Below are 15763 nucleotides of genomic sequence, written 5' to 3' on the forward strand. Positions count from 1 at the left end.
AGATTGACCTTCTTCTTGTCGTTTTCCTTTCCTGTTCCGACTGAACCGCCGGAACCCTAGCTCATTCTGAGCTAGCTTCAGTTCCGAAGAACCTTCAAATCACTTCTCCCATCCTCGAACTTCTTCACCGGCAAAGGTTTAGTGAGGATCTCAGCTGGATTGATCTTAGTATCAATCTTGGTCACGATCACATCTCCTTCTGTGATCACATCCTGAATGAAGTGATAACGAGTCTGGATGTGCTTTGTCCTCTCATGGAAGACGCTGTTCTTGGCTAAACATATGGCGCTTTGTGAGTCACAGAAGATCTCAGCAGTCTCCTGAGGAAAACCCAACTCACTGGTAATTCTCTTAAGCCATAAGGCTTCCTTTGTAGCCTATGCTAAAGCCATGTACTCTGCCTCTGTTGATGACACGACGACTATCTTTTGCAGGCCTGAATGCCAACTGACCGTGTTTCCTCCGACTTGGAAAGCATAACCGGTAATTGATCTCCTTCGATCCAGGTCAGTAGCGTAATCGCTATCACAAAACCCTGTAACTTCAAAAGTATCAGATTTCTTGAATGTTAACCGACACTTTGAACTTCCACTTAAATACCTTAATATCCAAATGACTGCTTCCCAATGTTTTGTGTTAGGAGAGCTTATGAAACGACTCACAAGGCCCACAGCGTGAGCAATGTCTGGTCGGGTCCCAACCATTGCGTACATGATACTCCCGACTGCACTTGAGTAAGGTTTGTCTCTCATCTGTAACTCCATTTCAGTTCTGCCTTCGGTAGGAGTACTAGATAGTTTGAAATGACACCCCGTGGGTGTTTGAACTAATTCCGACTCAGTAATGCCAAACCTCTTAGGAGCTTCTCAATGTAATTATCTTGAGATAGTATCAGTGTTCCTTTCTTACAGTCTCTGATAATATCCATTCCTAGAATCCTTCTTGCTGGCCCCAAATCTTTCATTTAAAATTCTTTGCTCAACATTACCTTCACCTTCTCAACCTCTGTCATATCCTTAGCCGCCACTAGCATGTCATCTACATAGAGAAGTAGGTAGACATACTTCCCCTCATCGTAACACTTGAAGTATACACATGATCATATTCACTCCTTGTAAACTTCTTCTCCTTCATAAATGTATCAAACCTCCTATTCCACTGCCTTGGAGATTGCTTGAGACCGTAAAGGGATTTATGGAGCAAACATACCTTGTTTCCCTGCTGATAACCCTTAGGTTGATCCATGAGTATCCGTTCTTCAAGATGTCCATGCAAGAAGGCTGTCTTCACATCTAGTTGTTCGAGCTCTAGATCATTTTGGACAACAATCGATAGCATTAGTATGATGGTGGTATGCTTCACTACTGGTGAGAAAACCTCGTTGTAGTCGATCCCTTCAACTTGCGCATAGCCCTTTGCCACCAATCTGGCCTTAAATCTTGGTTCCTCAACTCCTCCTATTCCTGGTTTGAGCTTGAACACCCACTTACACCCAATTACTTTCTGTCCTTCTGATCTCTCAATCAGTTTCCAAGTCTGATTCTTATCTTGTGACGCTATTTCCTCATCTGATGCACCATTCCATTCTTCACCATGTTTACTACTCATAGCCTCTAGGAAAGTCTTTGGCTCTTCAATCTCTATCAATTCAGCCATAGTTAGTGCATAAGCTGCGACATCACAGACATCAAATATACTTGGTGGCTTGATGGTTTTTCTTTCTCTATCCCTTGTTAAGAGATAGTTTTCAAGGTCAGATGATGATCCTTTTGTCTCAGGTTCACGACCTGATTCCTTTTCAGCTTCTGGTTCTTGATGAGCTCCACCTCCAGCTGAGGACCCACTCTGATCCTTTGATAACTCATTTCTTTGGATTTCTCCTTGTAAATCAACACTAACCCTCTCCGGTCTGCTAGTAGTTGACTTTACCAAGTCTTTGTAGAGATTATCTTCCCAAAATGTGACATCTCGACTTATGACACACTTCCTCTCTTCTTGACTCCAGATTTTGTAACCTTTGACTCCTTGTGGGTATCCCATGAATATTCCCTTCTTAGCTCTAGGCTTAAGTTTTCATTGATCAACATGGTAGAACACCAAACATCCAAATCTCTTCATGTGTTCATAATCTGGTTTCGATCATGACCAGATTTGCTCCGGCACTTCAAAGTTTAGAGGAGTGGATGGTGTCCTATTTATCATATACACCACTGTCGACGTTGCCTCTGCCCAAAACGTTTCACTCAGTCTTGTTTCACTTAATAGACTCCTGACTTTCTCCAGTACTGTTCGGTTCAATCTCTCAACTACTCCATTCTGCTGAGGGTGTATGGACACGTCTTGTGTCGCATGATTCCATGAGTTTTGCAGTGGTCGTCGAATACCTTGTTACAATATTCTAGACCATTCTCTGTTCTTAGCGTCATAAGCTTCTTCCCACTCTGGTTCTCAACATACGCCTTCCACTCAACGAACTTGCTGAAAGCTTCATCCTTTGTCTTAAGAAAATACACCCAACCTTTCTTGAGAAGTCATCTACAAATGAAACGTAGTAATGACACTTTGATAGGCTTGGAGTTACATTTGGAGATCCCCACAAGTCTGAGTGAACATACTCCAGCTTCTCCTTTGATGTATGTTTCCCCGTTTTGTAAGGAGGGGTTATTGGATCCTTGATTTTAATGGATTTGAAGATTTGAAAATCCACATGGAATCCATGGATTTTAAAATCAAATAATATTGATTTGAAAATCAAATAATGTGGATTTGAAAGTCAAAGAAAGTGGATTTGAAAATCCTAGAGAATAGAATTCAAAAGTTATAAAAGAAATAAAACTTATAAAAATAATCTCTCATGTAGCATTCTCAAGTGAATCAGTCCACATGTTTGATGCTATTGTCTCTCTCCACTCATTGACATATTCTCTTTGTTGTTTTTGGGTTGTAAGTACTTCAGCATTATCATCATCATTAATTTCTTCGACAACTTCTTCTGCACTCTCGATTTCTTCTGGAAAAATATCCGTTCGACAAAACTTTCGCAGAAAATTATGTAAACCAACACATGCAATTACAATCTCTGTTTGTGTCTTATAAGGAAAAGGAGGTGCGTGCTTAAAGATTGCAAATCGAGATTTGAAAATACCAAATATTCTTTCAACCACGTTCCTTAGGGATGCATGACGATGGTTAAACAACTCTTTTGCATTTGCTGGTTGTGAATTTTGACCAGAAAATTCTTGTAGATGATATCTGACACCACGATAAGGAGCTAAAAAGTTTCGACGATTTGGAAATCCACAATCTACTACATAAAACTTTCCTGAAGTACAATAAGAATATACAATCACTTGTCATGTTAAGAAAACATATTTACAATAGGAAGACATGTACATACCTTCTGGAACTGGTAGTCGATTAGTGTTCCTTGTCAAAGCATCATTTAATACTTTTGAGTCATGAGCTGAACCTTCTCATCCACTAAGCACATACATGAATTCAAGATCAAAATTACAAGCAGCCAACACATTTTGCGATATATCACCTTTTCTGTTACGAAAAGAAGGCGCTTTTTTTGTTGGTACCATTGCAAGGATATGTGTACCATCAATAGCTCCAACACAATTCTAAATAAAAAAAAATATAAAGTTATATTCTATGAAAGATAATGAAAAAAGCAAAAACATAATTATATGAAAAATATATCTTAAAATACGGATAAAATCTTGTACTTTCTCTAATTTTTGTAGGCACTGTAATCTCAGGCTTAGCCATTAAACTTGGAGTAATTTGATTTAGTGCCCGTAAAACTTTGTGAAAGTTTACACTTGTTGCAAACGATGACCTATTAAAAGTGTCTTTGGTACGACAATACCTTCAATTTTGGTCAACTGTAAGAAGAAAAGTTGCAACAATTTCTTCAACACTAATATATTTTGTATCACATAGATCTGTATGCTCTCGGATATGAACACATAGCTTTAGAAAAGTCTCGTGATACATTCGATACAACTGTTTAAAATCCGAAGGCTTTTTCTTTTGCATATTTTCTATATATATTTCACCTTCTCTTGTGATCGCACGTCGAATAGAATATTGCAATCGAGGTCGTTGGTATTTTCTCAAATATAGCATTTGAATGAAAATCAAGAGCACCAAAAATATAATATCACTATCTAACTCGTCATCATGTAATGCATCTTTTTCTCTTTCATCATGGACTTCTTGATACATGTTTGATGTACACCTGTGACAAAAAAAAAGGTTGAAAGAATAATTAACAGAAAACTAATAAGTTAGAAAAGACGCATTACTTTATGGATGGTGCTCTTTCTTCGTGTAGCTTCCCGAGGAAATCGAGGATATGAACGGTGCCGTAGTGCGAAAGTAACAGTTTGTTCATATAGTTATGGATTTTTTATTTTATGTACATTTTTATTTTATGTAAGTTTTACGTTTTACAAAGGCACATAACTTTTTGTTTTATGTACATTTTACATTTTTCAAAGATACGAATATTCATAGAGAAAGTGTATATTACGATGTAAGTTAAAAAAGTGTAAGATTTCCAAATTTTTAATCAAAGATCCAGTGGTGATATATTACGAATTTTTTTGTGAGTCAAGAAATTGTAATATTTCTAATTTTGTAACTAAAAATATTTGTCAAATCACCAATTTTTCATATGAAATATATGGTAAAGAAAAACATTATATATTATTGGATCACCATCGATACTTCTTCATTATTATAAGAAAGAGTTGGAGCACCTACGTCTCGACCATATTGTTCTTAACTTAGTTTGTAAGTGTATTTGTTAACTTTTTAGTTTTTAGATTACTTATTCTTTTAAATTTTGTTGTAGTGCATGCTCACTTACGTCTCGACCGTTCGTTGCTTGATTCTTTTTAATTATCATGTTATTTACTTGCAAGAAAAGATTTACGAGTTATGTGTTTTTTGTGTCACAAGTGTAGCACAAAACTTTAACCCAAAAAAAACAATGAGTGAATCACAAGAAGATCGAGAAAAAAATCTTTATCTTCCATGGACTCCACAAGAGACAAGAATGTTAATAGAATTACTATTAGACGGTGTTGTTGCGGGTTGGCGTGATTCAAGTGGTGTATTTAGCAAGTTTACAGTGGAAAGAAAAATACTGCCTAAACAGAATGAAGACCTTGAAGGCAAAATACAATAGTGGTCTTGATCTTCTTCGTTGCAGCTCCGGGTTTGGATGGGATCCAAGCACAAAAAGGTTTACGGCTTCAGCTGAGGTGTGGGCTAATTATGTAAAGGTAAACTATATAAACTTCAAAAGAATATGGAAGGTTGTATCAATTTTATAATTATTTGGATTTATTTATGGTGAAAATTTTAAGATAATAAGCAAATAAACTTTGAAATTTGTAATTATGCTAAATTATTTTTTATTTTTATTTAGGGGCATCCGAATTTCAAAAAATTCCAAAATGAAACATTTGAAGAATTTGATGATCTCAAAATCATATTTGAGGACAACGTAGCAACCGATGGAAATGCTATTGGATTAGGTGATGGTACGGATGCTCAAACAAGTAGAACTGCAGGAACAAAGCAAACAAGTTCTACTGAAGATTTTTCTATGGATGTTGAGGAAGACCATGAAACACCTTTGTCTTTTGTATGCAGCAATGCAAGGGGCTCTCTAGACAAATTACCTTTAAGAAAGAAGCATAGAAGCAATACTAACAATGTAAGTGAACCATCAAGTCAATCTGAAGGTTCAACAGATGTCCATGCTGAGATGAATCTATTGACAACAGTAACTCATAAACTCTTCGATCTAATACAAGAAAGAGAAACAAGAAAACAAAGAGAAGCTGAACAAAGAGAGGTCGAAAAGAAAAGAAATAATGTCAGGGAAGCTATCAAAGAAGTTCCTAATTTGGAAGAAAACGTTCGTTACGATGCAGTCAAAGTGATTCACCAATTAGGAATAAAAGAAGTCTTTGTTAGCATGTCCACTGATGAGCGTTATGGTTGGATTAAGCGTAACGTGATGGAGTGCTAATTATTATTAGGGAAACACCCTTTATGCTTTCTCTTTATAAGTTGAATTATTTTTATTAGGTGCTTCATGATTTTTTGTCTTCTAATATCGTTGGTTTGCTATTACATATTGTTATGTCCGATATTATAGGTTGAATTATTTCTCATTCTTTATCATGTCCGATATTTACGTATTGTTATGTTCGTGCATGAACACCCTTTATGCTTTTTATTATTATCATGTCATTCTTTCTTTCATGATCTTTTGTCTTCTAGTAAGTTTGCTATTACGTTAGTTTTTTTTTTCCAAATGCACCCAAATAACTAGGTGGAGACCAAGGATTTCAATCTCTATATTTATAAGTAAAACATATTTTCAAATCCATCCAAATCCAATATGAAATCAAATCCATACTCAAATATTTAATAATGAATAAGGGGTGATTTTAATTAGGATTTAGAATTCATAGATCCAATAACACATAATTTTAGTAAAGATTTTAAAATGAATGATTGAATAACACATGATTTAACTTGGATTTCTAAATCCATTAAAATCAATGATCCAATAACCCCCCCTAAGATTGCTTGTGGAACTTCCCGAGAACACAATGTTCACATTCCCTTAGCTCTGAGATGTTGTCCAAACTGATCAGCTCCTTCTTAGCTAACTGTTGCAAACCTTTTGTACTCATGTCCCAACCTGCTATGCCAAAGCATGGCTTGATCTCCAACTTCGACTCCTGAGTTTGCTTGCTCGATTACTGCTTCACCATCAAGAATATAGAGTGTATCCTTATAGTCACCTGCCAGAGCCTCTGTATCCTCACTGAAAACTTTTAGTCTGGAATTCCTTGACAGAAACCAACAGCCTTGTGCTTCCAATTGACCGAGAGATATCAGATTTCTTTTGGCGGTAGGTGAATATCTGACCTTTGTTAATATCATAACCGAATTGTCGTGATTGACAATCTTTACTTTCCCTATAGCCGTAATCTCGTAGTAAGAATCATTTCCCATCAATATCTTTCCTCCGTTTATCTCCTCAAGATCAAACATAAGATCTTTTCTGCAGGTTAAATGATACGAGCAACCCGAATCGAGTATCCATCATTTTCTTACTAGTGTTTCTGAGGCTGTCAACATCATCGGTTCAAAACCAATAGCTTGTCCAACACCAGCTTCTCTCTGGCCCTTCTTTGGACAATCTTTCTTGAAATGTCCTTCAGCTCCGCAAATCCAACAAGTCTTCTTCGCTTTTGGCTTTTCCTTTTCTTTGCCTTTACCCTGCTGTTTAGCTTTAGGATTTGCTTTCTTCTCAAACTTGGGCTTTTGTTGTACAAAGAGACCTTCACCTCCTGTCTTTGTCAAATAATTGCCCTTTTGCTTCAACTCCGTTTCGAGAGAGTAGGCTGACTGAACGATCTCCTTCAGAGTGGTCGTTTCTTTTCCTCCTCTGTACTTGAGAGTATGAACTAGTTGAGCGAAGTTTGATGGTAGACTGTTTAGGAGGATAACAGACTGATCCTCATCACTCAACTCCACCTCAAGACAAGCTAGGTCTGAGACAAGTTTGTTGAATACATCCAAATTCTTGTCCAGATTCTTGTTTTCCTCCATCCTGAAACTATAGAATCGTTGTTTAAGATAGAATCGGTTTGGCAGAGACTTGTCTTGGTATTGAGATTCCAACGTATCCCACATTTCTTGTGCAGTCTTGTTCTTCATAATCTTTCTCAGTACCATGTCAGTCACGCTCATGCCGATTAGGTTCCTGACTCTTCTATCTTTAGCCTTCCACTTAAGGTCTGACTCATCTTCTTTCTTCGTTTCAGATGAAGGTATATCATCAATCTTCAAGACTGACAATAGGCCGAGCAGTTCTAGCTGACCTAACACCCTGTGCTTCCATATTGAGAAATCACCTTCCCCATCAAACTTTTCAACCTCGAACTTAGCTTGAGTAGGTTCCATTTACTCTATCCTTACTAGATCTGATTAGAACCTAGCTTGGTAACCCAACCGGAAGAGCTTCTTTTCAGACAACGGACCCTAAACCGACTTAAAGAAACAATACCCAGATATGCAACTAGATTCCACAACCGTAAACCTTTCAGAATAGCACAGACTACCTAAACTCAGAAACCAAGTAAGAACCTTTTACCTGCTGAATCTAGATCTTCGGATTCCTTGTGAAAACTTTAGCCTGAGAAGAGAAAACCACCACCTTTGTAACCTTCAACCTTGCTCTGATACTACTTGTTAGGTGTTTAAACTTTTTAGTAATTGATGCTTTGTTTGTGATTGTTTGTTTGCAGAAGAAGAAAAAGAACCAGAGAGAGAGACGACACGCGGATTACAAGTTCCCAAAGCCAAACACCGGCTAAGGTACGTCTTGGTGAGCTAACTGACCAGCTCACAAGGTCTCATAGAACGTTTATAATCTGAGTACAAGAGACATGAAAGATTGAACACCTTAGAGAGCCTATACAACCGAGCTAAGGAGATAAGTTCTCTCTTACTCTCAAGGCACTCTCTAGATCTAACCCGCTTGCTACTTACGTTCTTTTTCTTGTTGTTGGCTGCTTCTCCACAGCTCACTCCTTTTATACCCTGAAGGAGACACCTCTGACAGCTCACCTAAACCTAGGTGAATCGAAAATCTTATCCTTTTGCCAGTAATACCATGAACCCGTACACTGCAAAACTGTGCTGACTAGAGATTACCGTTGCCAACTTCGAATCCGTAGTGGGTCTGTCTTCTTAAGTGCTCGGCGCATTATCCTCAATTATGGTCCATTAAGGAATTGGATCGACACTTCACAGTATGGATCGAAGAAGATGAAGAAAAGATGATTAGATAACTCTAAACTTAGCACGCTGAAAGAGAGAGAAGTATGGATGAATGTGTTGGTGAAAAAAGAAGTCACGTATCTATTTATATAGTTTCACGATCCCTAATCATAATCCTTGTCTTATTTGGATTAAGTTTACTTTATTTGCTTTTCTCTAGATGAATCGAAGTTCTAAGTTTTTTTTTCTTTTCTGGTTTATACATAATATGTTGTTTCTTTAGATTCACCCTTTTACAATCCTTTTCTGATAAGGTTTTTATTTTATTTTCGTGTTTCTAATATAATGGTGGAAGTTGTTATCTTATTGTAGAAACTACTCAAGGGCTCATTTATAAATTATATACTTTAATTAATTTGAATATTCGGTGATAATAGTATTTATAAAATGACTAGGAGAGTTACTCACATCCTTGTGTGGCCAAATACTGATTATAAACAATAATTTTAAAATTTGATTTTTATTTTGTTATTTTTTTTTAGATTTAGTAGTAGTTTTATATATTTTTTTAAACATGTATGATAGTCATCAAAATATTTTAGTCTTGTAAAGAAACAAACTATAGTAAAAAATGTCAAAGCATATAATGAAGCCTCAAAATATTTTATTATTTTTTTTAAGGCCAATTGACAGGTTTTTTAAAAACTTTAATATACTACTTTAACATCTTAAATTTCATTTGATCTTTCGATATTTTAAAAAGTCTACACTTCCTTTTTTATATATAAATAACATATATAATTTGGTAACGTCCAACAAATTATATTGATTGTAAGTTGTAATACTCTCACAAATGGCACAAAAATAATTTTAACTTCCAAATTTAACACATCATCTCTAAAGTTATAATATAGCATTATAGGTCAAAATTAAACTTTCAAAAATTAAACTCTAAACTCTAAATACTTAACATTACCCCTCTAAAATATACTTTAAATGTAAAGTAGAGAACCCAAACCAAAAAAAAATCTAAACATATTAAAATTCTGTAAATAGTGCTAATTTTGTAAGTTTCAAAATTAAACCATAAACTATAAATATTAAACCCTATGAGATTTCTTCGAGATCACAGAAGATTGTGCCATATCTTTAAATTAAATTGATATGTGTAGTATATCCTCCTGAGTTCTTTATTTCCTTCTTTCAAAGTCAACATTCATAATTATCTATAAAAATTTAATATTTTAAAAAAAAAGAAATTTTTTCGAAACAAATATTTACAATAGATTCTAATATCTATTTTCCATTTTTTAAATAAAAATAAAAGGAATATGAATATTTGATTTCCGATTTTTCTGATTTTCGATTTTTAAAAAGTATTATTTTAAAAAGTGAAAGAAAAATTATTCTGTATATCATTTTTAAAATTAGGAATTTTCTCAAAAAAAAAATATCCGCAATATATTCTACTATTTATCTTCTATTACTTTTAAATTTTAATAAACAAAAGGGGAAATTTTAGAATTTTTTTATATAGTGTATATCCTTCTAAAACAATTTCAAATAAACAATACTTGTAAGTTGTTTGAAAACTCTTTCTAAGCTTTCTTAATCTTCCTTCTTTCTTGATAAGCATCTAAGAGATTAAGTCGTGAATCCAATTAATATTCATTCTTTCTTCTTTCTACCAATTTAAGAGGAAGAAGAAATATTAGTCACAAATATTTATGAAGAAATATTAGTCACAAATATTTATTTAAATATTAGTCATAAAGAATATGTAAATCTATTTGTAAAGAGAAAGAAATCCAAGTTTTAAAAAAATTACTGTAATTTGTTTATGAATAAAATCCACCATAGTTTTTCTGCAACTATAATCATTATAAAAAACATTAGCAACAATATTATTTAAAAAAATTGAAGGATTCGGGTTAGCAAAAATTAATACCTGAATTTCATTAATATTCAATTTTGTAGATCCACAATTATGATCAATGATCATCCATGAATTCAACTGAAACAAAAAAAATTATGTAATAGGTTATATATATATATAGAATTATAATTTAAATCTATTTGTAAACAGAAAAAAAAAATCCAAGTTTTTTGAAAATTATCATAATTTTGTGCAACTATAATTATTATAAAAAACATTAGCAACAATATTATTTAAAAAAATTAAGGATTCAGATTAGCAAAAATTAATACCTGAATTTCATTATATTGAGCTTTGTAGATCCATAATTATGATCAATGATCATCCATGAATTCAACTGAAACAAAAAAAAATATGTATTAGGTTACATATAAAAGTTTATTTCAAATTACTAAACTACAAAACAAAATATAGAAAATCATACAACATATATGTTTTAAAAAATGGAGAAACCATAGACAAAGTCTATGATTGGCTTGATCTTGCTTTCCAAATAACCACTACAAAAAGAGCATAAAAATTAGAATCTGATGAATCATATAAAAGACCAGGATTATATTACCAAAAGTTGTCTTTGCTCATTTGCTTGTAGAATAAAAAATCATCGAATAAAAATATGATCATGTTTAACCAAGAAAAAAAAATAAATAACAATCACACTAAAAAAACAAATAAACACAATTATTAATAATACTTCAACGATTTGATTTCTTGCTTGCTTCATCAATTCATTCGTCCAATCTTGTTTTTGATATACAAAAAAACATCCATGGTCTGGGACAGGTAGACCTAAAACACAATCAAACAGTACAAAATGAGTATAACTTTTGATATGATTCAACATAATAATTAAAAATTATAGCAGCAAAAAATTCATGCAAAGCACCAATGCAATAACACATCAACATGGCAAAAAAAAACAAAATCATACAATACTAAACTTGATTTATTAGAACAAAAATAATACAAAAAAAATATACTCTCAAAACTATATGTTTATCTTCTAGATATATAGCTTAGAAGGAAATTCGTCATAATTATCTTTAATATTTTAATATCTTTAAAAATTGAAATTTTCTTTAACGAATATTCTAATATTCTAATATTTATTTTCTATTTTCTAAAGAGAGATATTGCATATAAATATATTAGATTTCCGATTTTGTAAAACAAATTCCGTTTTTTGTTTTTTTTTTTTTGAATTTTAAAAAAGTTAAAACTTAGAACATGGCAAAAAGGTTCAGAATTGTTTTTCATTAATGACAAAAGAGTAATCCCAGGTCTGAGAATGAATGTAGTGCGTTTCTGCAATTGAAAGAGGGATGAAAAGTTTGTCCGATTTTTTTTAAAATGGTATTTTTCATTAAGAGTAAAATAGATCAAATTTTGTGAGGATTAATGTGAGCTGGACTTCTCATTTAATATATTAGATGTGTTGATCATATCGTACATATCTAAATTTTAAAAATCTTGTATAATCTAAATTAACTATACACTTTTTTTTTTCAAATTCTATCTCATGTATAAGTCACTTTGTCTAAAAATCTTAAATATTTTTTTTGAAAGGAAGAGATGAACAACGCATAGCCAATTTGTCTCATTAGAACGACTTGAACTCTCGTAACAAAGTTGGTAATCCATCACACGAAGTTGCAACATATCCGGGATTTTCGATGGAACCTACGTACCGAGCCTATGCATCTATCATTTTAACATTCTCTCTTTCTCCCGTGTCACAACAACCGAATTAGAATAATGTAAACATCAAAAAAATTAATCTACAGCCTGTGACAACGGTAAATAATGAGATATTTTTGAGAGAGGCTCGAATGAAGAGGCAAATAGTGAACCTGAATCTTTAGCTAAGCTGACATCATCCCAAATATCTGGGATGATGCGAAGTCTTTTTGTGTGACTGGCAGTGATGTGTTTGCGTTAGACTAGAGAATTACAAATCTGAGGTGAATTGGGGGAGGTTAGTTCGTTCGAACAACTGAATGTTGCGTTATGCCATGAGAAAACAAAGAGCTAGCTAATGTGGGAACTCTCGAGGGGCTGCGTTACGAAGAAGGAGTTCGAGGGGCCCTAACTTGCCATGTGTTAAAATAAAGTTTTATCATTTGTTGTTTGATTACACGTGGCATTCTCTTATAGTCAGTTTATAGTCGTGTTCTCCTTTGCGGAGACTCCAAGTTGACTTTTTATAAAACGAAAGTATTAATAGTCCTATACCGGGCCAGATTATCCTCTATACGAATATAATACGGGCACAGGACAAGTAGATGAAATAACTTTTGATACTATAGATGCTCATTACCTACAAGCAAAATATTTGTGAATTTATGATACATTTTATTCATATAAAAGCCCAATTATTTTTTGTTGAGTCTGGTAACATGTCAAAGGTAGGTAGTGAGTATAAATTTCCGACACTAATTTATGTATCTTGATTAATTTTTAACAATTATGGAAGAGTATTGATCACTCGGGATCTTTGTATACACGAGTTTATACTTAGATATCAAATCAAATATGATAGATCGGAGTAGATAAAGTAACATTTTTTAAGCGATAATGATTGTGTTAGCTATATCGATTTAGAAGGTATCATGGATACTGAATACTTGGTTCATCTCGAAGTTACTATTTCCATCCCTACGTTTTTAGTAAATTAGTTGATTGAACTGGTTATTAAGTAAGGTGAGGAAAAATTTGCTCGATATTTTATACAGATATGCAAGTAATTGGTCATATTTAAGTATAGTATACAATCTAAGTGGTACATACAATGTGAGTGCTGTGGAAAATTATCTAAATACGGAAAGAAGGAAATACAAACAATCTAAATTATATGGATGTTTAGAGATTGAACTATTCAAAGAGCTTAATAAAAGTAGTGGGAAAGATTTTAGTCAAGTTGTTAACGAGGTCGACTCCAGTAGCGCGTGTTACTTCACGTAATACGAGATTGAACTATGAGGCAGATCTTGTCGATCTAATGATGTCATAAAAATGAACAATATGATCTTGTCGATCTTGTCGACCTAATATTTTTTTTTTGAACGTTATAGTTCTTAAGCTCAAAGAAATCAATACTCAATCAATCATCAATATCGTCTCATCATGATTGATCACTATGATATGTGCAATCTCGTGAGTTTCAAGCAGTCGCTGATCTCAAGCAGTGGCAAATTCAAAATGATTTAGTATCAGAACAAATTATGATGAAGGACATGACTCTCAATCCAATTGATCGTCTTTAGTCATGACTTTTCAGGATCGTGTCACAAGCTTAAAAACTCGATTATACAAATTACTGTTTGATTGATCTGTTTGTGATGCATGCTTATTTACAATGTCATTTTAGATGCCAGTCACGGAAAGAATCGTAAAAGTTCTTTAGGTTAAATTGCAATAATTTGTTTCAAGCTGATTAACTACTGTAGGCCATAGGTGTTAAAACACTTTGTACGTACCATTGAAACAACTCGTAGGAATGGTTTCGAACTCGTTTTTAATCAAAGAATACTTTGAGATAAAGAACTCATTATTTGGGGTTGTTATTTATCTCATATAGGTGCAATACATAATCAAAGAATTAATAACAGAGATCTTAAAGAGAATATAAATTTATAATGTCTCAAAGTTTCAACAAAGCTAAATCTCTTTTGCATAAGAAAAATAGTCTGATATTTTCAAACACTTCCAATGTCCCCAAAAAAAAAAAAAAAAATGCTCACAAGATCTTTGGCTATGTTTTGCCAATACATCTTCTTTTAGTCACTTTATCTATATTTGGAGATTCCCCAAAGGTACACAATCATCTGTGTGAACAACATTTCTTGACTTATCAACTACGTTTGACAATTTCCCTTATCATCTTGATGACCTTGAAGAGCCTGAGAAGATCTTGTTTCATCAATCTTGATCTGTTTACAGTCACCTCTCGGAATGACAAAGTCTTGAACATAGAGATCAAGCGTCTGGTCGCAAATTTCTGCCAATTGACGTTTCGTAATACCGAACTCTTGAAACCACGCTTTATCTCCATCACAAGGTAACTTCATCTTACACATGCTCAACCCGAGGTATATAGAAGCAGCAGCGATCTGACAAGGTCTGAATTGTAGGCAAAGAGACGTCCGTAGTGTGTTATTGACGAAGTTAAACGCAGCCTGACACAAACGCCTAAAATCCTCGGCCTTAACCGATTTCTTAATCCAGTCCATCACTAGTGGATAAGGGTGTTCGATGTCGAGATCACATCCCAATGTAGAGAGCACAAGCTTCTCTCCTGTCAACACAGTGACCTTCAATCTCTCGAACACATCTTTCAACGGTTTTATATTGTACAAAACCTTGTAAGAGACAACGAGGACATCACAAGCCGGCCTTGGATACCCTTCGACTTTTCCAGCGATAAACATACAGATGGTGGCGACTATTTTAGGGTCGTTCTTTGCGAGTGATTGGCGAGTGAAGAACCGTTGACATAAGACAATCGCTGTGGCTATAGACCTCTGAGGACTGTTTAGTCTCTGGCCAAGCTCTTGAAGGAATGAAGTGTAAGACCAACGTTGGAAAGTTTCTTCCTTAAAGTTGATACCGTCGAGTCTCGATGGAGAGTTTTTTTCTATCTCTTCCCTTGTGTGATACCAGCTGCTTATTTCTGCCATTGTTTATCCCCAAAATCTCCCTCACGATTTGATTCCCAAAAAGATCGAGAATAGAGGAGGATTTTAAACAAAACCCCTAACCCTAAGATGAGTAGACCAATCAAAATTTTAAATGATTGTCCATCTATTTATTTTTTCTTCTTTTGTAATCTTTCGTTTCTGGTATAAGATCTTTTATTTGATTCTTACATTTAAGATTCAAAATTGTATTCAATGACAAAAGTCAACATTAATGCATCTTATAAATTTTTGGAAAAGAATTTATTTTGTTGCTTAGATTTCAAAACTTAATACACTAATAAGTAAGAAATAATAACTAACTCATTTT

General features: G+C 33.9%; 2 pseudogenes; one reads left to right on the forward strand and one right to left on the reverse strand.

Annotated features, from left to right (window-relative positions):
- The first annotated feature begins 5171 nt into the window (after positions 1-5171).
- LOC104742050 (uncharacterized protein At2g29880-like) lies at positions 5172-5705 on the forward strand (annotated as a pseudogene).
- An 8908-nt stretch (positions 5706-14613) lies between these two features.
- LOC104743801 (putative cyclin-T1-1 pseudogene) lies at positions 14614-15435 on the reverse strand (annotated as a pseudogene).
- Positions 15436-15763: the final 328 nt, after the last annotated feature.

The sequence above is a fragment of the Camelina sativa genome, chromosome 14 (assembly GCF_030686135.1).
Source record: "Camelina sativa cultivar CO46 ecotype springtype chromosome 14, ASM3068613v1".
NCBI lineage: Eukaryota > Viridiplantae > Streptophyta > Magnoliopsida > Brassicales > Brassicaceae > Camelina > Camelina sativa.